General features: G+C 40.5%; 2 long non-coding RNA genes across 2 annotated transcripts; both read right to left on the minus strand.

Annotated features, from left to right (window-relative positions):
• Positions 1–6,971: 6,971 nt before the first annotated feature.
• LOC137164691 (uncharacterized) lies at positions 6,972–7,644 on the minus strand. Its single transcript, XR_010923162.1, has 2 exons — positions 7,376–7,644; positions 6,972–7,099 (listed from the first exon to the last, which is right to left on the minus strand). It is a non-coding gene; the product is annotated as an uncharacterized lncRNA (long non-coding RNA).
• A 10,851-nt stretch (positions 7,645–18,495) lies between these two features.
• Positions 18,496–24,330, minus strand: LOC137164682 (uncharacterized). Its single transcript, XR_010923158.1, has 2 exons — positions 24,204–24,330; positions 18,496–19,109 (listed from the first exon to the last, which is right to left on the minus strand). It is a non-coding gene; the product is annotated as an uncharacterized lncRNA (long non-coding RNA).
• Positions 24,331–26,009: the final 1,679 nt, after the last annotated feature.

A 26,009-nucleotide genomic window follows, 5' to 3' on the forward strand; every position in this document is an offset into this window, starting at 1 on the left:
GGGCCCACTGTCCTGCATGAGTCCCTGTCACAGGGAGAACTTGCTTTGCCTTTGTGAGTACCACTGCCTAACCTGTTCTTGTGGTCTCCTGACCATCAACACACCAGTTTTCTCCCTTTCATCTACATGGGCATTTACTCTTCAGTTCTAGAGCAAAACAGAACATACCAGAAATGCACAATAGGAGGAGACACACACAGCTCGCCCCCCTCTCCCAGGCTCATCCACTGAGCTAGCCCATTTACTTCCCAGTTCCTCCCAGTTACTGAACCAATTGCCTCATTTGCCTAACCATTACTATCAAGTGTCAACAATTCCCAACAGAAACTGGTTACTCGATTTCAATGAAGCCTGCAATCTTCCCACTGCTGCAGCAATCTCAGTGACTAGGGTGCTACAGAATAGCACTGTCAGTCCCCAAGTCAGCTCCCGCTTCAGTCAGAGCCATACATTAGGAGACTGGGTAAGGAGAAATAGGTCCATATTTTTCTTCCCCTCCCCACTTCCTCATCCCCTTCAATTGCTCAAATATTCCTTTACACGGTCTCCCTGGAACCACCTCCTCCCCCACTAAATCAGGCCTCTGTGATTGTTTATCTTTTTTATGAATAAAAGCTTCATTATGATGAGTGGCCCAGTTTTTCCACTTTGGAACCATTGCCAGGATGGATACTGGCACAGGAAGGAACCACTGGGGCCAGAATGAGCTCCTCCTTGTCAGAAGTTTCTACCTGGTGAACCAAGCCAAGGAGTTTCTTCCTTTGCTGTTATTCCCCTGACATAAGCCAGGTCAGTAAAGTGGCCAAGGAACAGCGGCGCTGAAGGGCATGGAGGAGAAAGTAGAACCCCAGAAGGGTTGGTGGGAAGAAGAAACACCTGGATATTAAGAAGCCAGGATCCTGAAGAGGGCTGCAGTTAGAAGAAGGCCAGAAAGCCTGAAGGGGCAAAGGATGGTGGGGAAGGTTTGAAAAAGAAGTGATTTTAACTCTGGGGAAGAGGGGTTTGATAGCCAGGGGATTTGAGAGCAGCCTTTAACTACCTCAAAGGGGGTTCCAGGGAGGATGGAGCTAGGCTGTTCTCAGTGGTGGTAGATGGCAGAACTAGAAGCAACGGTCTCAAGTTGCAGCGGGGGAGGTCTAGGTTGGATATTAGGAAATAATTTTTCACTAGGAGGGTGGTGAAGCACTGGAATTAGTTACCTAGGGAGGTGGTGGAATCTCTATTCTTAGAGCTTAAGGCCTGGCTTGACAAAGGCCTGGCTGGGATGATTTATTTGTTGTTGGTCCTGCTTTGAGCAGGGGGTTGGACTAGATGACCTCCTGAGGTCCCTTCCAACCCTATCTTCTATGACTGAGTGGGGAGAGAAGGGAATTATATTTATCCAGAGGTGAGGGGTATTGATTGTGAAGAGAACTGATTTTGAGTGGAAGCAATTGAGCAAGAGAAATTGATTATGTAGGGAATTGAAAAGAAGGAAGCTCAACATGTGCTGAAGAAAGGTACAACTGCTAATCTCAGTGTGATTGGAAGGAGAGGTGGGCCACAAGATCACCTCATTAGTAGGAGGCAGTCTACATTATGAAAAAGTGTTTAAGAACTCCTGCGGTGTAACATGCTACTCCGTGTACAAAGAAAAGGCTCCACAGCAAGAAGCTGTGATCATTATTCTAAAACAAATGTTAAGGGTTTATCCCAAATGGGTTATCTCTGCCCCGCACCGCCACCTCCTCGTCCCCCCCCCCCCCCCGCATATCACAGAACATGTGGCTCTGTGATGGGGAGACTGGTTTAGAAGAGCATTGAAATAGTGCTGCTCTTCTAAAGGGATGAAGCCATGTTACCAAATAGTCAAAATTAGATTTATCAGTATAACCTCCATTTCTGAAATGGTTTACAGCAAAGCGAAGCCCTGTCTTATACTGGCCAAGTGAAGGGTATAATTAATTGCCTTTCCATGAAAGACATTATGCAAATACACTTGTGGCTAACAGTTTCCCTGTAGTTTAGATAGGAACTCACATATGAATTACAGCTGATGAACTAATATTTGTCCAATAATTTATGCAATGAGTGGCCAATCATTTTAAAATATGTTCACTTGTAATTAACGTGGATTTTTCCCCACTAACTATGGTTTATATTAAACATGTATAAATGCTGGCCTTTCAATAGTTAGTTAAGAAATCCATTCCCTGGGTAGGTAATATCTCTCTGATATTTATGTGAAAGTGTTGTTTTCCCATGAAACATAGGCAGACATTTTGGGGGTTTTGAAGTTATTACTTTAACTTCCCTAGTACTATTTCCTTAGTGAACTGCAGGTGATGGGCTACCATCTGAAAGAACAGATGGGGACCATCCATTCTTGGCAGGATGGTATAGTGACTCACAGCCATACCATTTCAGTAAACATAGTCATGACAGGCTCCCTTGGCTACAAGCAAGAGGTTTTTATCCTGGATTTGTATGAGTATGTGTTCGTTTATCCTTTTTGACCCATGTCTGTAATCCTTACCCATTTACTTCCACTTGAATATTAGCAAAACTAAACATTGCACACCCGAGGAAAGTTCTGCATGCTCAAACCACGTCTTTTCTATACAGCAGAGATTTCTGCTACCGTTCATACATCTGTCTAGAGAGTTCCATCATGCAGTTATTATATACCTGCCTCATTTTACTGTGGCTTTTTCACTGTGATCTTTAATCTACAGATTTTTTTTCAATGTCAATAGCAGCTCAGTAGTTGAAGCATGCATCCGGATTTTCCTTTCAATGGGACATTTCGTATGTTTGTTAAACAAAATATTTTTAATAGCACAATAATGTGGCATTTATTTGAGGGGTCTGAGCTGTTTTCATTCTTTTGAGATGTCTTGTCAAATTAGCTAGGGAGCAAATTCTCTTTCAGGAAGGTGTATAATCCGTGTGGGTTTTCATGGAAACTTCACTTAAACTTTAAAACAAGATGAACTTGGGAGCTGTTGCTGCACCCATTGATGAAATTAACCACCACCAACTGAGCTCAGTGGGAGAACGATCAAGCCTCTCAGGACGGAAATCCATTACAGTAAGCACAGAGCAAGAGGCATCGTGAGCCTGGAATTTTCCAGTTAAAATTCCGTCTCCTGGGGGAAAGTACCTGAAATATTTGCTGACAACACATTTCAGAACCATCAAACCAAGACATATACATGCAATAGGAAGCTTTTGTACCATTACAAGCAAAGTAAACTTCACCTTCATTTATGCACGCGCACACAAAAGTGACCTTTGTATATGCAGTAGCAAGCAGCTAAAAAACCCATACAAGTCAGCTGTACTATCATGTAACATACTGCTAAGCAGAAACAAATAGGGAGGTTGTAGGGGGCCACAGTGGTGGCGTTTGTAGCAATATTAACACAAACAGACAAGCAAAACTAGGACAAAAACAGTGCATGGTTTTCACAAGCCAACAAATGACCTTGGAAAGCCCAAAGCCTGCTCTTAAAATAACAAATGGAGTATTATAGTGATCAGCAAACCTCAGAGGTTTGTAGCTTGGCTACTTATCCAAACCATCTAAGACATCATCAAGTTTGCAAAATTGGTCTGCAAATTTCATGAAACAAAGTTCCTGATGAGATTTCCTGTATCGGATTCTGGACAGATAAAAAAAACGGAGATAACAGCCTCTCGGTAATTTAGCACTTCTGAGTGAGGTTGCCACTCCATTCAGGAAAAGCAGAGTTAAAAAGTAATTTTTATTTATTTATTTAAAACAGTTATCCAAACTTTGGATAAATGCAACACAAAGTTTGGAGTGGAGGTATTGATTACTTGTTTTATCCAAACTGGTTCACCCACTCCTAATTACTACTATTTGTACTACTATAACATTTAATAGCAACATAAGGCCTCAGCTGAAATTGGGCCCCATTATGCTAGGCACTTTAAATGAACATGGTAAGTGAACAATTCCTATCCTGTAGGGTTTAGAGTCTAATTGGACACGACAGATAAAAGGCATCAGCACCAACAGATGGGGAACCAGGCAAAGAGAGAGTCAGCAGTTTGCCCGAGGTCATCCAGGATGTCTGCAGCAGGGTCCAGAACTAAACCCAGAAGGACAACTGGACTGAGCCTTTGCATATAAATTAGGACAAATCATAATCCATGTGGCCAAAAATGACATGTATGAAATTCTGCATGTAGGCATTTCTTATATTGTATCTGTTAAAGAGTTTCATTTAATTTAGCTTGATGATTTTATGAACAACAGAATGAGCAGCATATGCTAGCTGAAAACCAGGTATTGTCACCCTTATTCACACCGAGTATGGCATACACAGCAAAAAAAAAAAAAAAAAAAACAGAACACACACACACACGTGAGCCTCAGAGCCCAAGTCAACTGATTGGGGCTAAAAATAGCAGCGTTGGTGTTTGGGCTCAGGCTGGAGCCTGGGCTCTGAGACTTTCCCACCTCACTAGGTGTCACAGCCTAGGCTCCAGCCCAAACCTCAACATCTACACTGCTATTTTTAGCCCTGCAGCTTGAGCCTGAGTTAATTGACCCAGGCTCTGAGACTGGCTACAAGGCTTTGGGGTTTTTTTGGGGCTATGTAGCCCAAGCAGACCCATTCATTTAAATATAGATTACAGTTGACTTGATATTTTGTCTGACACAGCTACATTACTGCAGTAAAGGATTGGTTTCTTTTGCTGGACTATTTATTTCCCCTCTTACAATAGAAAAATACAAAGAAACTGGTTTCATTCCATATATTGCCTGTATAAGAACAATAGCACCCATGGTAATAGAGTTTAACCAGATGCAATATGGAATATTTGTTTTCGCTAGAAAAAATTGTGCATTATGATGTAATGTGAAGATCATGTCCTCTGTACACAATAATTAGGTTCTATTTTGTCTATATCTAGCAAAAGAAACATGCCGTCTCCAGTATAAAAAGAGTAACAAGCTGAGTAAGGAGTTCAGGATTTGGCCTCCTAAGAAATCATTAAAATCCTGGCAAAAGATCAACGTGCTCATTAAATTACAGCAGTTGACAAGGAAAACACAGTACTGCTGTCTTGCAAGTTGTGACTAAAAGTTTGCAATGAGGTGCACAAAGAAACCCCAGAATAGAAAATAAAAACATCCTTGTAAAGGTCAGTTTGTAGTCACAAAATTAAGTGTCATATATTGTTATGCGACCTCTGAATTATTTGTGGAAAATGCTAAGGATTGTACTATTATATTGTCACATGAAGACTGTGCCAGGGGCTATGCAGACAACAAAATCCTTCATGAAAATTGTATTTTCCAACAACTGGAAATAATATGAGAAGGAGATCACTGCTCAGAACTTTGAGCAGTGTAATAGATTAGATACATGGACAGCCGTCAGCGTGGAATAAATCAGAGGAGTGAATGCCTTTTGCTTGCATTACGAAACACATTCATAAGTGTACTGTCACCTAGTGGCAGTCTAAGATATTTACATTGTTCTTTATGCAACTTGTTCACACTGATTAGAGTCTTTGGTCAACGTTTCTAAACATGACAGCAACATAGAACCCTTACAAGGAACCCTTCACCCAGGTCAAGGCTATGGGCTTTAGGATGCCTACGAGCCATTACCAAGAACTTAAAATGTCTAGAGCTGTTTTTTAAACAAGAAAAATATAAATGAGCTAATGCTACAAACAGCAACCGTCTATCCAGCCTGACCTACGTCTTTGTGACTATTATTGTGGTTTAGTGGGTAGACCTGCCAGAGTCAGGAGATCTGGGTCCTATTCTCAGCTCTGCAGTTGACTTGCTGCATGATCTTGGATAAGTCACTTTACCCTCTCTAGACCTCCATTTCCCCTCCCATCCCCTGTCATGTCTATTTAGGTAGTAAACATTTTGGAAGAGAAACTGTCACTAGTGTTTGTACAGTGCTCAGCACAGTTGAGATCTGGGCTACTATAAAACCCTTAGTCTGCAAACATTAATTGTATATCTACACTTTGAGTGGGGGATATGATTTCCAGCTCAAGGAGACATTCGTGCTGGCTGTCATTGAGCTAGCATGCTAACAATAGCATGGAGCTATAGCAGCGCAAGCTGCAGGACTGACTAGGTGCAGCGAGTACATGGCTAGGGTCTCAGATTAGCATGTACTCAGGGCAGCTAGCTAGTCCTGCAGCTTGCACTACTATAGCTACATGCTATTGTTAGCTCACTAGCTCAAGGATAGCTAGCACCAGTATGTCTCCTTGAACTAGGAATCGCACACGGTGACCTAGGTACCCACACAGTCACACCCTACACACAACTGCAATAATGTTTGTACCAAATATGCCTTATAAAGTATATGAAGACTGACATATTGGTTATTAATATTGTAAAATGCATGTGTTAATGTCGTATGTGAAGTTATAATTTCCCTCTGTGATATTACTAGAGCAGCCTAGGTAAAAGGTGATAAACAGATCTGTCATAGACAAAGGAATGTCTCAATTTACATATTCAAAGTAAACAAAGCCACTGAGCTAAACCAGCATGGGTTATCTTGAGATTGAACTCAAGATACAGAGAATTAACATGGCTCCTGCACTCCAGAGAGACACAATAGACTGAATGCTAAAGAGGCCTCCCTGACTTGTGAGACAAAGACATGTCTTTGGGAATATAAGGAACATAAATACTCCATTTTTATCCTTCACCTTAGGACACACAGAAACCAAGCAATTTGATCTCTGTGAGGGGTTCTGGGCAGCAGAAGGCTGGAAAGGAGATTGTGGGTGAGAGAAACCATCAACACCGTCTCTTGCTAGATTAAGTTTAGTCTTTTAGATGTGTTTTCTCTTCTGTTTGCTTGTAACTATTTCTACCTTTACCCCCTTTTACTTGCCATCGCTTCATACAAGTTCTTTTGTTAATAGATATGTTTTCCTCTCATTATAAATCAGTGTTGGGTAAATTCAGTAAGGTGTGTGCTTCCAGAAAGCTGGCAGGTTGGACTGTTCTACTGTCTCTGTAAAGGCAGTGATGCCAACGCTTCCTCTGTGAGGATCCAGTGGGAGGGACTTGCAGGAAGACAATTCTGGCACAAATTTGGGACTGGAAGAATAGAGAAGGGTCAGGCTGCAAAGAGTACCCAAGTTGGGAAAACCAGGCTGAGGCTTGTGGGCTGCTGGGTCAGAGTGCTGATCCAAAGCTGCACAGCCATAAGCCACCCAGAGTTACAGGGAAGATGATGACTGAATCTCTCCCTGTCCTGAGTGAACGCCTCCCTCTCTCCCCCCCCACACACACACACACACACTACTCCAAATGAAGACATACCCAGAAACATAGCTCAGAGATAGGAACTGTCCTGTCACGGGGTACACTCACCAGTGGGGCACTGCCTCCTAGCTGCTCTGGGGATTAGCTCTTTCCAAGTCCAATGCCTCCTTCTGTCACTCATTCACGTGTCCTGCTGCCTCTCTGCTACTCGGGGTGCTCTCCCTTCATAGCTTAGCCAGGGTATCAAAGTTTTTCCATACAAACTGTCTCAGGCAGTCTTCCCATTCACTGCCCAGACTGCGCCACCTCCCCCATGGCTGGCAGGGAAACTGGGATAACCCCCTACTCTGGGTTCCAATTTAAGAACCCTCTGATCTTAAACCTTGCTGTAGTTTTCCTACACCCTCTCCCCCTTGGCTGGCTGGTTTCCTTCATTCCCTCTCTAGTGTCTAAAGAGTAGCTACAGACTATCTTGCTGGAGTCCTCTTCTGCTGCCCTGTTCTTATAATAGCCCTGCTGTTCCTTCTCAGCTGGGTTTCATCATCATCATTCAGGGGTTAGGAGGACACCTAATTCCCCTCAGCTGTGGCCTGTGCAGTTAAAAGGCCTCTTCTCAGCTCCATTAACCCCTTCCAAGAGTGTGTGTAGTGAACACCTTTCACATGCTCCTTTAAACTTTTCCAAAGTTAGTTTCTTTTAAAGCCTTCTTTAAAAAATAGCTTCTTATATTAGGAGACGGCTTGTTTGGTTTCTTTAGCAATGTACATTGCAAGTTACCATGCATTTGTTTACCAATTCAATCCCTCGACCCCAAAGTAATATCCTGAATCCACTTGTGTGAATGTGACCTCTTATGATAAACAGAGCACACATCTAAGTTGACCTTTAATGTGACCAAAGCCCATGCTACTCAAAATTTGTCAATCAGATCTACCTTATATTTCACAACATAACACAGAGAAGACTGTCTCACAATTCAAAATGCACAGTAAAAATAAGTTTATGGGAAGATACTATACCTCTTACAACAGAAGAGGTCTCAAGAAAACAGCAACTAGCTCCTCCCAGTTATCAATAGTATAGGATAGCCTAAACTATTTACAATCAGAGGGAAAAACCAAAACCATATGGACAGCTAATGAGTCTGCAAGACTCACTGCAGACTATAAGCACTATTACAAGATAAATCAGCAACACACTGAAGGAGCCAGGACTATAACCTTGGTCCTTCACATTCAAAAACACCCAGACCTCTACAACCTAAGCTAAAGCAACAGACGACAGTGTGGTTAAGACACTGAAGTAGGACTCAGGAGACCTGGCTTTAATTCACAACTCTGCCACCGACTGAAACCTTGAGCAAGTCACAGTCTTTCTTTGCCTGTTTCCCAGCTTTAAAGATAGGGAATATTATCATCCCCTTCTCCTGCCCCCTTTCATTCTTGTCTATTTAAACTGTAAGTTGTTTGGAGTAGAGGTCTGCCTGAGTCTTATTTTTAAGTCCATCCATACCCGAGTAGACCACAACCTACTTGAATTTATCAGCACAGTCACTCAGCAGCACACAGCACACTGAGGGAGCAGTAGCCAGCAGGACACAGTTGCCACACTAACCTCACAGGCAGAGGAGGTAATCAGAGGCTAACGGACCCAACCTGGACACTTGTAAGTTGGGCCCCATCAAATTCAGTTGAGGCTGTGAAGCTATTCTATGGGGTAGGGAATATCACTCCCTAGATGCATATACAACACCTAGTCCTTGAAATAGGGATTTGGGCCCCACATTCCCCCAAAATGGAAATGGTCACCCAAACTTATTATAGAGTCCAAGTAGGAAGACTGGGTCCACAAGATTAGGTACAGTAAATGATCACAAAACTAGAATATGTGTTAGTAAAATAGACAGCGTATCAGCTTAGGAAGAAAACAACATTCCTAAATTCAAGGGAATAAATCCTATTTTTAAAGTGTGGCTCTATGCTGAAAAGTGACTCAAAGGGGGGGAAAAAGGCTTTGTGGAAGCCCACATTTGGAATATCCGTGGCTTTCAGATACAATTTGCTTAATTTACAAGTAACAAGAATGCTATTTTCCCCTTTTTCTTATCTCCAGCCCAGCAAACTCAACCTGGAATCTAAAAACTGACCTATGTTCTCTCCAGCTTTAGCTATAACCCCACTAACAATGACCTAACAAGTGTAGTGTTCTGTGCATGCAATTAAGGTGCAGCTGAAGTGAGCACCTCCATACATCTTGAAGCTACAATTTACCCAGTCACTCTGAATTATATACATGCCAAAACAGAATTCTGCTCACATTCCCAAAGCTTTTCAGGTTCTTAAGGGCTAAGTTTATGTAGGTACTTTTCAGGGCAGAACTGCACTTTGGGCCCAATTTACAGTTTGGCCTTAAGTGGGTTTCTTGTTTTTACAGGCACAATATAGGTCATTTAAATGTCTACAGAATGTGGCCAGGACTCCCTGAGAAGAGAAGTATGTTGATGCAGAGAAAGGTAAAACAGTTCAGTTTTCAGGACCATTAAATCCTCTCTCTTTTGCGGAGACTTCCAATAAGGTAGTCAATTGTGCTATTGGTTTTTATAACATGGACATTTCTTTACTAGATATGGAATTGACCCCAAGTCTTAGTTAGAATTTAAGACCTAGATGAAAAGGTTTGTTGTATTACATAATCAACCACCTGAACAAGCCAGTCTCTGTGAAAACCATCCACTCCCTTCCCCCCTGAAAAAGGAAGATGTTAGAATATCCAAACCATCTTGATATCTTAATATGTCTATTGACAATCCAGGGTGTCACTCACATGTCCATAAATCTGAAACCACATATTTGCTGCTCAAACCTACATTAGTACTATCAAACATATCCGATTAAAATGAAGGGTACTGTGGGAAAAAGTGATTAAACATTTATGCTCCAATTTTCAAAGGGGCTGAACTTCCTCAGCACTTCGGCCAAAATCAAGCCTCTCTCTTTTACGGGTATTAAAGGAACAGAATGCAGGTCCTGGAAGATAAAGCACTGCATATCCATTTCCATTCCTGCTTTGTTGCTAGTCACAATAGTATTAGACTTAAGTTTTACTGTAGGCTTAAAAAAAGAGGAAAAATAAAAAGCTGACAAATGCAGATGTGATCTGCATTTCTAGAGAGTTAAACCTCTTGGTAAAATGCTACAAGAAATCCATATAATTCTCTTTCTGTCACATATGGTTTCAGTTTGGGATTAATGTTTCACATCCAGTGAAAACTGTATACTTCATTTAGAAGAACAATTAAAAATATTATGAAACAGACTGCCTCTTCAAAACACAACCCGAGAAACAGATTTTAGGGCAACTTCTATTTACAGATTCAGCAGTTGACAAATAGACTATTCCCTATCAAAAGAATTTAGGACACAGCTTATAATTGACATTTATTGAGCCATAAAAACATCCACTGAACAGCAGCATGTTATGGTTAATTAAACAACAGTTAAAAGTGGGGGTGTAGAAAGGAAATAGTCATTTAGTTAACTGGAAAAACGTGAAGAGACTCAAAATGCAGTTTCAAATATAGTGATTCATAAATACATAAAGACTGTAAAGATAAATTACTAAAAATATTATGAATGGCAAGTTGCAGACTTCAGTATCCCATAGGCACTATTTCAGCTTACTGATCAATCATTAGTGGCACTGGATAGAGACCTACAATGTTAGTTATTTTAAGAAAATAGAAAAGGAACATTTTAATCAATATTCATCTATCTGTTGAAGCACTCTTTCATTTATCTGAAGGTTAAAACCTATTATGGCTGGTTATAATATTAATTGGCATGCACCCTGTGCCCTCAGTACATGCAGATCAGATGGATTCAGTTAAACAATATTTGTAACTGTCGTGATAACCACTGCTATAGTCAACGTAGCAAAAGAGTTTCCATTCTAACTCTCTGACTTTAATCACTCAGAACTTTCCAAACACGTCTCTTTTGCTGACGTTTTCCAGGCTTGATCTCTGCCCAGAAGTAATTTTATGGAAAGTTGGAACACCATCTCTTCTGCCATTTTGAGGGGGCGCACAGATGAACGAGAAACAAACATTTTGTTTACAATGGGTAGAATATACATTTTACACACTGTAAACAAACATTCATAACTGAATTGTGTTTTAGTGCTGGATAATGTAACTAACAAAAACAAACCATTGAGACATTAAACTTGTCATGTAAATAGACCTAACTGAGAGGTGTTTGCTTAGCTAATTCTGGCAAAGTGTGAGAGAACAAAATTATTTCTGAAGTCAAAAAATGCAAGGCTTTGCATACACAGTAGAAAATTCTATTCATGTTGAAGCCGCATAGCTAGACATGAATGTGCTGTTCACAACTGCACAGATAGCAAGCTATGTATCTTAATGCCTGTCAACTGAGCTGTTCTAAAAATGATTGGGCTTCTAAAATGAACTCCTTTCTTCCCCACAAAAAGGTCTCAATGGACTTGAGAAATTAACACAGAAGCAGGAAGTTTTGAACTCTTTTCTCATCTCTGCCACTGACTAGTTTTTATAATACATTAAGAAGAGTTGGATTATGTTGAGAAATATGCTGACTTTGGTCTCTCTGAAATAGCAATACCGGACTCTGAACCAATAGTTTGATTTGGTATGGCAAACCTGACATTTTTATGATAAAATCATTTAACCATTGGAATAAGTTACCAAAGGAAATGGTGGGTTCTCCTACTCTTGAAGACTTCATATCAAGACTGAATGCCTTTCTGGAAGATATGCTTTAGCCAAAATCACTGGGCTCTATACTGGGGTAACTGGATGAAGTCCTATGGATTGTGTTATACTGGAGGTGAAACTAGATGATCTAATGAGCCCTTCTGGCTTTAATCTGTGAAGAACCCATTGACTACACTTGGCATTATTGATGAAGGAATGATCTCAGCACTAAAAATAGAACCTTTAGTTGTCCACTCAGGGCTTGATGAGGACCTGAGTGAAAGCTGCCTTGCAACACCTTATAACTAAGCCTTGCCACTATAGATACCTTTGTAGGATGCCTCCTCTAATGATGTTGTAATGCTCACAACAAGCTGCATCAAAAGGGAGAAGTGTTTTAATGTCAAGCCAGAGTCATAACACAACATGTGGCACCTTCACTGCAGAAATGATTATGTTATGATGAAAGTAAGGTTTGCTACATCATTGTATACCCATTCTTCATCAAAGGGGAAAAAAGCTTTGAAATGCTAGTGAAGATCAGCAATAATCAGTCCACTTATTGTATTCTATGTCAATTAGCTTCTAACTGCAGTTTTCTCTTGGGTCCCTGGATTAATTTCAGCTGATTTCATTGAAAGCTATTCTCTGAGTAGTGACTTTGACTGCACAAGGGCAAAGTGTTAGAATAAGGCAATTTTAAGCCTCCATCCATTCCATGTGTGATGCTGGCTGAATTAGGGGGACCATTTATGTTGCTATTTAACAACATTTCAAAATTACAATAAGTCATATGAGATATACCATGTCGCGTACCATTAGAAAGGTTATAGTTTGCTAAGGATGAAGATATTGTTTGTGTGTATGTGTCAAATTTGTATTGGAAGTTATGAATATGTTTGGTGTGTCTGTACTCCAACTTGTGCTGTGCTTCTGGGCAACTCCCCAGACAGGATAGCAGCAGCTGCTTAATGGCCCATTAAGGAAACTCACAGGTACAATGGGGCCTGGGGAGAGAAACTCGAGCTACACCTGATGAGTCACCAAAACTTACTCATGTGACTCTGGACTCCAACTTATTTCTGTAAATTTCCACAAGCTGCCTGGGAAAGGCCCAGGGACATAAAAGGCAGCTGCACCACATCCATTTTGTCTTCAGTCAGCCTTCACCTGCCTCTGGAGCAACTCATCCACAACTGAAGCTGTGAATCAAAGAACTGAGCCCCATCCAGGTATTGGATGTACACCAGAGGGACTATACAAGCCTGCAAACTCCACAATTCTCCTGGAAACCTCATATATAGATGTACTTTCCAATCATTTGTATGTATGTGATTGCTTTAATCATTTAACATTTCTCTTACAGTTTGTTTCTTTCCTTTTATAATAAACCTTTGGTTTTAGTTACTAAAGGATTGGCTGGCAGCGTGGTATTTTGGGTAAGATCCAAACTTATATTGATCTGGTACTGTGGCTGACCCTTTGGGGTCAGGAGAAACCTTTTTGGTAAAGAGCATAGACTTTTAAATAACTTCTCTTTACTGGACCTAGTGGCTGATTGGGAGCCAGAGACAATGCAGCAAAGGGGCTGTGTATATTTTTGTTTTAGCTTCTTGATAACCAGTGTGGGGAATCAGAAGCATAGTCTGTGGCTGGTTGGGAAGTCTAACTTCAGTGTCACCCACCAGTGCTGAGAGAATCTGCTCTCCTTTTACAGCCTTCCCTGATCTTGGCATTTTCAGGCGGTCTACCCGAGGCATGGATGGGTCACACCACGCACAAGAAGCCATAGAAAACTTCAGATTCCATATATTGACACAGGAGAGGTTTTGTATAGTGACTTTGAAGGTCATCTCAGGACTGTACAGCCACTCCAGATCATGACTATCTAACTAGGTAATAATGGTTAACAAGGCAAAATTCAAGAGCTATTTTACCTCTTATTTTCACTGTCAATCATTTGGATTTTACACACAAGCACGTGTTGGAAAAAATAGCAAAAAGCCTGGATGCTTATTTGAAGCTTTAAATTCTAACCTATTGGGGAACATAACCCAGAAGGCCAGCAGAACTCCAATGGGTTCTAGATCCCCTCTCAATTCCTCATCACCTGTTACTGCCCTCTTTGGGGATCCTCTAAGATGATGGCAGGAATCTAGGAAGCAGGGTAGCTGTTTCATCTGCAGCAGGACACAGTGGAAGTCTGATTTAATTGAAGTTAATAGAATTTTGTCATTGACTTCAATCGAGTCAGGATCTCACCTGCTAACTACAGTGGTGCTTTGTCTCAGACGATGGGAGAAAGGTGTGTGGATCCCATGGACCACTCTACAGTACACATTATACAACAGTTTCACAATATTTTTATATGTTTTAAAGTAACAGAGCTCCTCTGTGAAGTCTCATTAGATCCCACCACTAAGGACTAGAAGGTAGCAACCTGTTATGGGGCGGGTACCTACCAACCTGGCATGCAAAAATGTGGACACTTTAAAAAAAGTCACTAATCACTTGAGACTCTGTCTTCTCATTGTCTCCCAACTCAGCAGTAGCATCAGTGAGAAATTACAGAAAAAGGAAGTCTATCTAGTCTGTACAAAGCCATAGAGCAGCTGATAAGTTTGCAAAAGCTACTTTTAGATTCAGAGCCTTACTTTTCAGCATCATGATGTTACTGTAGTCCACCCCATTTCTCTATTAGATGTATAGGCACCTCGTAGAACTCGCCATTATAGTATCTGATAGCTTATAATAATCAATTACTGCTGATAACCGTTCAAGGCTGGGCTTTGTTTCACACAAATTATTCAACTCAAGAAATAGCCTTGCCTTAAGTTCACCATCCTTCAAAACCAAGCCCTGCCTACATCGTACACCAGTTTTCTGATATTAGATTTACTACAAATTACCATGTGAAATATTTCTATACCCATGAAGCTACGGTGTCTTTGTAAAGTAACCCTTTGATGAATATCCAACACAGGAGAATTCTGCGTTAGACCTCAATATGACAGATAAAGAGGAACTAATCACAGAACTAAAAATTGTAGCTTAGGTACATGTGAGTACAGAATACTGTCCAGACCAGCAGTATATATTCTTAGAGCTTTAAAAAGGCCAACTTCACAAAACCTAAACACAATTATGAGCCAAATCAGCCAGAGGAAGAGTTTAATGAGAAAAATGTGAATGACAATTGGGAATCATTTAAGAACACTTTACTGGATGCCCAAAAAGCCATAATTCCCCAATCAAGGAAGAAGGCTGTTTTTTTTTTTTTTAAACAAAAGACCTGGTTTAGAAGGGAAATGAAGCTATAAAATTTTTTTTTTTTTAAAATAAAACAGATGGATGAAAGGGGAAGGGGCTAGCTTCTGATTTACAGTCATTACTAGGAATGGTAGAAAATAGATAAGGGAAGCAAAGAGACACAAGGAGAAGTCACTGGCCAGCAGAGTTAAGGCATTTAAGTGTATTAGGAACAAAGAGAACCCTAACAGTGATATCCTGTAAGTATGGGGAACTCTATCCTGGGAAGCAGAGATTCCTAAAAAGATTTTTTTGGGGAAGTGGGGGGCCATACAGCTAATCAGCTGAACATGTGGGTAAGAGGATCATGGTGACTTTTCTATCACTGGCAATTTTTAAATCAAGATTAGATATTTCCCAAAATAGAGCATATCTTTTAGAGAAAGTTCTATGGCCTGTGATATAGAGGAGTTCAGACTACATTATCACAAATATTTCCTCCTGGCCTTAGAATCTATGAATGTGTACAATATCTTGTTATACAATTATGAAATGGAAGACTATGGGGCCAAATTCCCAAGTTGGCCTACATAGGCACAACTTCCATAGACCTATGCTCCTTTATCCCAGAGGTGAATTTGGCAAGGCATTCTTATCATATGTGTACACCAGCGAACAGAGCTAAGGTAGCTATGAATGCCTTAACTTTTAATTTCATGGCTATTGTGGGTTTAAAATCTCAACTTTAAGGTGGCATTAATGCATTTTTAAAATATTGAACAAACAAGATAAGCAAACAAGTTCTTCCTGGGAGCCAGTTCACTAAGAGAGACTTCCTTTTTTCTCTGCAACTCACATATAAATAAATGAAGCCACAAACAGAACTTCAAAAAGAAAGATGACTACTGAACTGCCAGTAGCAGGATAACATTTTTTTCTTGCTTCACGATTCTCCTTGTTCTTCTGCAACAATGTAATCATTTTTTACATCTTTAATCAAAGAGCATGTACAAAATTCTTGCAGACAGCCTGGCCAATCTGAATTTTCTTGGTTGTTTGAAAACACTTCAAGTGCATAGTAAACCACTTTATAGGAAGATCACTTAAAGAAAAATATATATAATTTTTCCAGGACCAGGAAGTTTTCACTTCCTAGAAGAAAGCATAATCTTGGGGAATATTTCTTTAGGATACAAAGTAATGACAACTGTATAGTACTAAAAAGGAAAGTGCCTGAGTCTCTAATGTGAAGCATTTTAATAATCAGAAAGGTGTCCCTTTTGAATGTCAGAGAGAGACAAATCAAGAAACCCTCTGAAGAGTCATGGGGTAAAGTGGCATCTGACTTGGGGGAAAATTATGCCCCCCCCTTTTCTGTGGTAAAGATGCCCCAGGCTCCTACATAGTGCCAGGTTGTTGTGCTTGAACTCCCTTCTGGAGAGATCACATCCAAGGGCAAAAGGGTAATTCAGTTTCTGAAGAACTAGTCATTGGCCTCTCTGATAACAGTGCACACACTGCTGTCACAATTGGTGATTACACATTCACTAGTCTGATAGAAACCACCAACTTATTTCACATATACCGTTGACAGTAGCAATATAAATCAACCAGTGGGTGGGATTCAAAGGAACAAATCTAGGGCTATACTAATGCCAATCTCCTGAGCCATCTGGTTTTAGGATTTTTTTTTTTTTTTTTTTTTTAAATAAAAAAGGCTTACAGATTCAAGGGGGCAATTCATGCCCACCCTTTTGTGCACGCAGATGGCCAGTAGCACCATGGAACCCTCTGTGCAACGACCATTCACTGGGGCTTTGTACAGCAGAAAAGGAAAGTGATCTTAATGCATCTTTGCAATCAGTTTAGCCACTTAAAACGTCATTAGTAAGATTAAAGCAAAAACCTCAAAAAACACAATCATTAATTGAAGTTTTGTCATTTCAGTTAACAGATATAATTCTCTCTTGTAAAAATGCAAAAAACTTTACATAGACAATGAAACTAGGCAAACCCTCTGCAGAAATTCACACCTGCTAAATCTGTTGGTGCAGGCAACCTGAACTAGAATTGACAACAGTGATTTGTAATGCAGCAACACTAGAGGCCCCAGATGAGATCAGGGACCCTTTATACTAGGTGCTGTAAAGATATCTAGTAAGAGATAGCTCCTGCCCAATACAGCTTACATTCTTACTAATCAGTACAGTGTTATCCCCATTTTACACATGTAGATGAGTTAAAGATATTTTATTTAGATATTTTGAGTTCAGTAACCTATGTCCTAGAAGACTAAGAGTATTGGCAGGAGGAGGAGACTGGTCATTTTCTTGTAGCTGATAAGGAAAGGCTTGTGTTTCCAGAAACTCTCCCCTGTACACAGTGAGGATGAAAAAGTCAGCGTGAGGAACCAGGGTGTGGGTGGTCAATGCCTAGCAGGCAGAATAGGCATCAGAAGCCAGGAAATGGAACCAAGCCTCAGATTCAAAAGCTCAATGCCAGAGCCAAGGGTCAGACCAAATCAGAGCCAGGAATCAAAGCCGAGAGTCAGAACCCAGTGATCTGGAGTCGGGGAAAGCAGAGCAGGCTCAACAAAGCAAAAGAAAGGGATCAGGAGCAAGGCAAAGATGAAGGAAACAGGAACAAGGCAAGTTCTATCTTCGCAGCAGGTCAAGGATCTGTCTTGTTGTACAGACTGCCTCCAAGTGGTTCCCTTTGGCCCAGACACGCTATTTAAAAGCCTATCAGGGAACAAGATAGGTTCCGCCAGTCAGGGCCTCTGTGGGTGGGACATCCAGTGGTGCTTGGCCCCACAAGGCTGATCATTGTTCTGCCAGAGCTACGGAGTGACAGTATAGATGTGGCAGTTGCTCAGAGACTGGCAGACCCAGCTTCTAGCCCCACATATCCTCACAGCCAGTCATGTGCAAAGGTAGTCAACTAAAAATAGCCCAGCTCTTGCACTTCAGCTCCAGAGGGTGGCCAGAAGGGAAGTCCTAGGTTAGTGTTAAAGTTAGAAGTTTTGCCAAATGTAGGTCCTGACCCTGCACAATGATGCACAGGCAGGTTGCCATGTCAGAGTCCCATTGAAGTCCTAGTTACATGTGGGTGCAGACGTGCAGGACGGGGGGCCTACAGTTGGAAACTGACCCCAAACCAACAAAACCCCCACCCCACCTGCAATAAGTATAAGTACTTATATAGAATTTCAATTGTGGGGAGGAGAAGAGAGAGACACACTGAAAAGTTTTTCCTTATTATGAATCCAATCATATCTTTTATCATGCTTGCTAATTACAAAATATTTGTTTAAACAAGAACTTGCTCCTTCATGGACCATCATCTCCTTCTGTATAAACACACAATGAAGTCATATTGCAGTATTTAATATCCTGTGTATTAAGACAACATCTTCAAGATCAAGCAGAAAGAGGAGATAGTCCACAGAGAACAAACCCTTAATATATTTTTGCATTTGATAAAGCACCTGAAAAGCAAATTAACTGCATTATTTCCAAACCGTACATTGGCACATTCTCAGTGCTAAGTTGATACTTGGGGAAAGACATTCTACATATGGATACAACAATATTTATTAAATGTGTCTAGCAAAAAGATTATTGCAGTTCTTCTAATATTACAAAAATTCCAGTCTTTAAGATGAAGACACAGGTGACATGTTGGAGGGGGAGCGTGTGGGGTCATGTGCTCCCTCGGAGTTGCTGCTTTGGCTTGTACTGAGCATGCTCACATGGACTGAACATGCTCAGTAACACCTGCTGAAGCCGCTGCCTGTCCCCATCAGCTGCTATGGGTCATATCTTGATGAATGTTTTTCTGTAGATCATTTAACATTGTGTTCTGCCAGGAGCAATAACAGCAAATTAAAATTTTGATTTGTACTGTATTTATAAATCCTCTTTTGTGGTGGCAGTCCAGGAAAGCATATTAATGCTGGTCTAATTGAGGCAGTCCAAATTCAAGAAATACCCCCACAATGGATGACCCAAAAAGTTATAGGAAAGAGCAAAGCAAGGGGACCGTTTTCTCAATGTATTACAATATGTGCACTAAACAACTTGCTGTATTTCATATAATTTATGATGAAAATACAAATTTGCATTTGGAAACTCCTGAAACTAATCTAGTTAAGCGCAACATTTTTTTTCCAGTTTTCATTTATTTCAACTGAGATTTTTCACAGTTACCATGGAGGTCTGAATATCAATTATAGACTTTAATAAAGAAATGGCAAGTTCATTTTCTGATGCCTGATGACCATATTAACCTCACCTCACTCAAATTATTTATTGTATTTTTCCACTCTCCTGTAGCATAGCTTTGGAGTAGACAGGTTAGAATGCAGAAAGAATTTACATCTCGGACTCCTGGAAATATTGTGCATGATTACTAGCATTAATAAGGAGATCTTTTTCTAAAATAGCCAAGTTTACTAAGCTTTAATAAATTCTGTGACAATGCATAATACAGAACAGCACATTGTTTCTGGTGTCCAAAATGCAGGTCACAAAAATATGCAGCATTTCTAAATTAATCAGGCCATGGGTGTATATATTAAAAAAGGAAGTTCTAGGTGAGATGAGCTTGAATACAAGACAATAGCTGGTTTTGTGCTGAGAGCACAGACTATAGGAAGAGTAACACTGTGGACCAAAGAACATCAAATCAGAGTTCAGGGAAGCTTTGCACTAATCCCATGTTGTAATGACAGCTTAAAAAATTGGTACTTTGATGAATTCTGAGATTTGATTTAAACCTCTTTAATTTGGCTTGCTGGTATTTAATCTTTTAACTTTGCATTCTTAATCAAAACTCAAAGCAGATCTTTAATCTTGTATATATAAAATAGAAGATTAGAGACCCCTGACCTGCCTCTGGTACACAGCTGCTTGCTTTCTTCTTTCCTTCTCAGTCACACAGTGTTAGCAAGAGGAAGACTCAATTTTAAACTGTAGGAAGGGATTATGGAAAAAGTAAAAGTCCATGTAAAATGTTCAAATTCTCTCTTGTAAGAAAATTTCACTCTGTCTGCTCAATAAAAAATTAAAATCCACAAAGGCAGAGAGTGTATTTTTAAAAGGATCAATAACCATATGGGAAAATTGTTCAATTTTAGAAAAACCTCTCAAACAGTAGTTGGGTCCAAATTCCACTGCCCTCAAAGTCAAAGATATCCACAGCCTAACTCTGAATAAACATTAAACTCTTTAATAAATACATGCAGCATTCTAGACACAGGCTAGTCAACAAAATGCTTTGTGCATGGCAAAGGAATTTTTCGTCACTGAAAAACAAAAACAAAACAAGCAAGCATTTTTTAAAACTCCCTGCCAGGATAGAAACATTTTAGTGATTCTGCATGGTCCAGTGAATAGGGCAATTGACTAGGAGCCAGGAAACCAGGGTTTTATTCCCAGATCTGTCACAGACTCTCTGTGTGACCTTAGACAAGTCACTTATCCCCACTTCACCATACTTCCCCACTATAAAGAGGGGATAATACAAAGTTGGAAGAAACAACATTTTTTAAAAACTAAAAAGCACAGGTTTATTTCTAAAAATAAACCTATTTAAAATTAAATTTGAAATTATGACAACTGATAAAGCATAAACTTAATTATTACAATCACTTAAATTAATATTTTTTAAATTAAGCAGTACTTGCTCACTGCTGATGTTTTGAAGAAAATCATACCACTCAACTGATGGAAGCCACTAGCTAAGAACCTGCAACCCAAGTTTGAAGTGCTAAACCAGCTTTTGATAGTAGCCTCTTCTCTGGGTGTAGAGAGCATATTTTTTTCATTTCAGTTTATTTAACTAGTGCAGTTCAATGACTAGTTCATTCAAAGTTAGAAAACAAAAGGAAGTTGGAAAAGCAGGAAACCTTGTTTTCCTCTTTCAAACAATGAGCAAATTAGTTGTGAGGATGAGCTCTACTAGTTCTAATATCTTGAAGGATATATTGACAAGAAACAATCACTTCAATTCAATTCATTAACTGCAAATCATGTTTCCTTTGTTTATTAAGTTAGTTTTAAATATAAAATGTTCTGATAATTTGATCAATTTGTTTCTTATGCATCCAGCACATTTAAGGTCATTTTATTGAATTGATTAAAAACTTTAAAATGCTGTGGGCTATTGTGTATTTTAACTGCATTTGAATTCCATCCCAAACAGAGCTTGAAATTAATCTTTTATTTGTGATATATCTACTACAGTGGTGCACAAACTTCCAGTTGCACCCCCTCTTACTATTAATGGAATTTGTCTGTGCCCCCTCCTTCCATTACTGCACAGACAAAGCTTCCTCGGCAGTGGACCGGTGGATGGAACTGGAGCTAGAAGTGGAGCTGGTCTGGGGGCAGAGAGGAAATGGGGGCAGAGTGGAACTGGAGGTGGAGTGCTCCCTTCACACCCCCCATGGGTTCCGGCCAGGGCCTGGTGGCAGAGTAGGACTGGGGGGCTGAATGGGGTTGGGGGAGGAGCAAGGCTGGGGGCAGAATTCTCTAGAAAGGCTCATCCTCCCCTACACTAGTGTTTCTACATAAGGTACTTATATGAGTCCCATTACCATACTATCTTTCTCAGTTTCTCCATTTTACACACAGGGAACTGAGGCATGACTTAGGGAGTTGCCCATGGCAAAACACAGGTGGTTTAGGGTGGAGGAAGGAATTTAACCTGGGTCTCCCAGGCCAGCACTCAAACCAGTAAAGCATCCTTCTCAGCTACTTCAGTGCTTCAGCTTACCCTGCTCCTGCTCCCATTGACATCACCCCCACTACTTTAAGAGCACCCCAATAAGTTCCAACTGTAACAGTGTACCACAGGCAAGACATAGGTGTCTTGAGGATATAATCATCCCCAAATGGGTTGCTTTTATGAAATTAGACACTGATTGGGCACTCATTAAAAACAAGGGAAGGTCACCAGAAAGGTGAAAGTCACCACCTGTAGCACGTGTACTTAATTTACACCATTTGAAGAGATGTTCCCCGTCTTATATTTAAATCTTAAAGTGTTTTGTGTGTCTTGTACATGAAAGACAAGACCCAAGTGTCATTGTTCATATCCAAAATTAAAGGAACATCAATAGCTAGCAATCAGCAGCCTCACAAAGGCACTCAATTAGACATTTCAGGAGAACAACTGTCTTGATTGCACAAGTGATTTTCAATTCCTTGCATTGTTTTTCATAGTAAAGTAAACACTTTATTCTACATATACCCTCCCCAATTGCTTGCTTGTCAAATATTTTAAAAAAGGGACCAGGGTAAATAATACATATTAAGAAGTTCTACAGCAGAGTTCTTAGATGTTATTTCCAAATTTAATTGTAGCCCTACTAATAGCATAGCCAAGCACTCTTAAAAATCTGGGTTGTTTCTTTCAGAAAGATAAGCAACTGGATGGTTTAAAACAAGTTTGTTTTTAAAGGGGTAGAGATCAAAACCTCACCCAATATTTAAGGAATTTTAATTATAGACTGGTAAATAAACAACAGTAAAAAAATCTTAGCAAATAAAAGGACTCTCTTTTGTATGGTTTCTGCCATCATGACATTGTCAGTACATTTGTAAACCTGAAGGTCATTCATGTAATCCAAGGATTTAGAAGAAATCCTACTCCCTCCCTTGAGGAAGATAGCTCAGGATTAAAAAAACTTTCTTTTAACAAACAACCTTGTGCGATATGTACAAGATCTCCTCAATATAGAATCACACATAGTTATGTGGAACTATCTCAAGCTTAGCAAGAGGCCTGTTGCCTTCACCAAAGATTATGGTAATTTATTTTGATGTCAAGATAAAAAACATCTACCTGCTACATCATTACAACTCTCTAGCTACAAGAGGAATAGGAAAAACTGCATTGCTGGGAGCATGGCGAGGAAAATCTGACTGATCTTCAAAGTAGTATTAATAACTCAGAAATGACTACAGCAACAGGAACTTTGCAGAATACATTGAGGTTGACCATATGGCTCTTCCTGGCTGTAGCTTCCTTCCCTGGCTTTACCAGTTCTCTCTGGCTAGCTCTAGCTCCTCAGAGGCTTCCCTGTAGTCTTTCCCTTTCATTTCTTACTGACATCCTCTTTTCCTCCTATTCAAAAGGCTCCCTCATGCAGACCTACCAGACCTTCCTCCCCTCCCCCCACGGAGACTGGATTTCTGGAGATCCTTGAATAGCTACTCCTCTCTGACCAGAGAGCAATCTCACTCCACCAGTCCTCCTTTCCTAATGCCAAAAGGTGCCTGGTCTGCAAATGTCCTCCACTCATATATAATTATCTAACGGAGACACCCAATGGGACTCTAAATCCTCGTCAGTGGGCAGAGCATGACATCACATGACTTATTTTCACACTGCATCCACAAACCAATTTATGACAAATGAATTATATGCCCATTTTGCCCTTATATATCTTTTACTATCTGTCTGATAAGATAGCCCCTCAAGGAAATAGATTAAGTGGTCTGGGGAAAAGAGGTGATGGCTGTTAGTCTGACAAACATGAAGAGATTGCTATGTATTTTACAGCCTTATAGTGCAGTATCCAGAATTGGGACTGAAGCCTTCCTCACTTCTTAATGAGCAGAACAGTCAGATCCTCACTGAGGTCTGAACCAGCCAGCCAGATTAGTCTAGCTAAGGTATTAACTGTTTCTGCACTGCCCTGGAATCCCTCCTGTTCTCCCTTGAATTTAACTTCTGGGTGTAGCTGTAACTAAAGTCCTAGTCCTCTGGAAAGTTTCTGGATAGGAAGAAAACAGGCCAATCCACCAGAGGGAGGTCAGACATGCTGCTAGCTCAGATTTCTCTGCACCTGGGACAGCTTTAAAGCATGTTACTGACTAACAGATTGGTTTCAAGATAAACCCTTGATTAAGAGCAAACTATGTACTGAAATAAGGTAACAACACTTACTAGTACTTTCTGGTTGCAGCCTGCAACTGACCTGTGCTGAGCTCCTTTGATCCTGCTCCATAGCAAGAACTGGGTCACAAGAAACTAAGGACTGTATTGAGAGTGTAGAGGAAGTGTAGCCTGGAGCATCTACTCCTATAGTACAAGCTTGGCAGAGGCCATTTTTAAAAGGAGGAGGAGCTTGTTTACCAGCCCCACACAGTTCATACTATAAGCAGGTGACATTGGAAGGTGATGATAAGCTATAAACTTGACACTCCTGCTTCCACTGAGATGAGGCCTTCGGTATTAGGACTTGTAATATGAACAGATTCAGGGGCCAGTGTCTGACCTGATAGCTTGCTTAGAACAATCTAAACCAGAGAACATCTTTTAAGAGGCATACAGAGCAGGGTACATAATCCTGTTCTAGCAAGGAACTGGAAGGCAGAATGTTTGCTTGGCTGAGTATCCAGCCCTGGTCAGATTATTCCAAGAATGGATATGTTTTGCAGCCTGGTTTTTCTCACTATCTAAACCAGGCAGGATCAACGTTTTCTCTTTTTCCTGAGCATGGAATGAGCTCAAGTTTAAAGCCCATGACTAGTCTTTTTCACTCCCTCTTTTCAGCACACCTTTTTTCACTTGTTCCCGCTTCGTTGTCTTTCTTCCCTCTTTATTCATCTCATACTTTACCATTTGCATTCATTATTGTTCACACTCTATCACTCACTGCCTTCCATTGTGTTTTCTTCACTGTCTGTCCCCCTTTCCCTCTCACCACCCTCTCTGCTGACCCTCATTTTTATCGTGGGGAGAGGGGAGAAAGAGCGGAGAAGGGAATAATGGAAAACATGGACACTTTGAGGGCTTCTCAAATAGCATGAGAGGCAGGATGGTCTAAAGGACTAAGCTTGGGGCTGTAACAATGGACTCCCGCATCCTCATGCTGGCTCTGACAGTAATTCCCTTTGTTGCTTTAGACAAATTACTTAATCCATCTATCTTAGTTTTTCTAATTGTAAAACTGGGCTAATACTACCAGATAAGGGTGACATGTAAATCAATCAGTTAATGTTTGTAAACTGCATGCAAATGCAAACACCTATTACATTAGTGCCATAGACGCCCAAACTGGGATCAGGGCCCTATCGTGAAATCTATTGTACAAACATGCAGTAAGAGACAGTCCCTGCCATGAAGAGTTTACAATCTAAATCGATAGATCACATAAGGGTAAGAGGAAAAATAAAAAAAGAGGTGAAGTGATTTGCCTAAGGTCACACTTAATCTTAGTGGTAGAGACGGACTAGAGCTCAGGTCCCCTGCTGTGCAGCTCAGGACTCTAGCCACTAAAACCTACTGCCATATTTCTAAAAGAATGCAGAATGCTCCGAGTTTATTTGGCTAATTGTCTTCTGTCAAACTTTCTAAAATGGTAGTAACTTTGCCCAGGCCCTCAGGAAGTGCAGAACTTGCAATAGGAAAATAAGGTAGTGAGCCCACCTGATCTCTCTCCCAAATACTCTTACCTTTATCCATAAAATTAGTTACATTTGGGTCTACTCCAAGGATTAATCTCACTAGTCTTCCTTCAAGCCAGCCAGCCAGCCCTGTGTATAGTGCCAGATTATCAGTAACTGAGGGAAGAGAGGGAAGGAAGGATAAAAATAATCCAGTGGAAAAGCAGGGAGAGAATGAGATTAAAGGCCTTTGTGAATATAATCTATGCCTCTTAATCATTGTAAGGTGCTTTCATACTATGCGCCCATGTCACTATCACCCTGCATGGCACTATTGCCTCATTTATAACAGTGTAATATGCTA

This window comes from Emydura macquarii, unplaced genomic scaffold, assembly GCF_026122565.2.
Source record: "Emydura macquarii macquarii isolate MOO-44397 ecotype Brisbane River unplaced genomic scaffold, CSIRO-AGI_Emac_v2 contig_2681, whole genome shotgun sequence".
Taxonomy (NCBI): domain Eukaryota; kingdom Metazoa; phylum Chordata; order Testudines; family Chelidae; genus Emydura; species Emydura macquarii.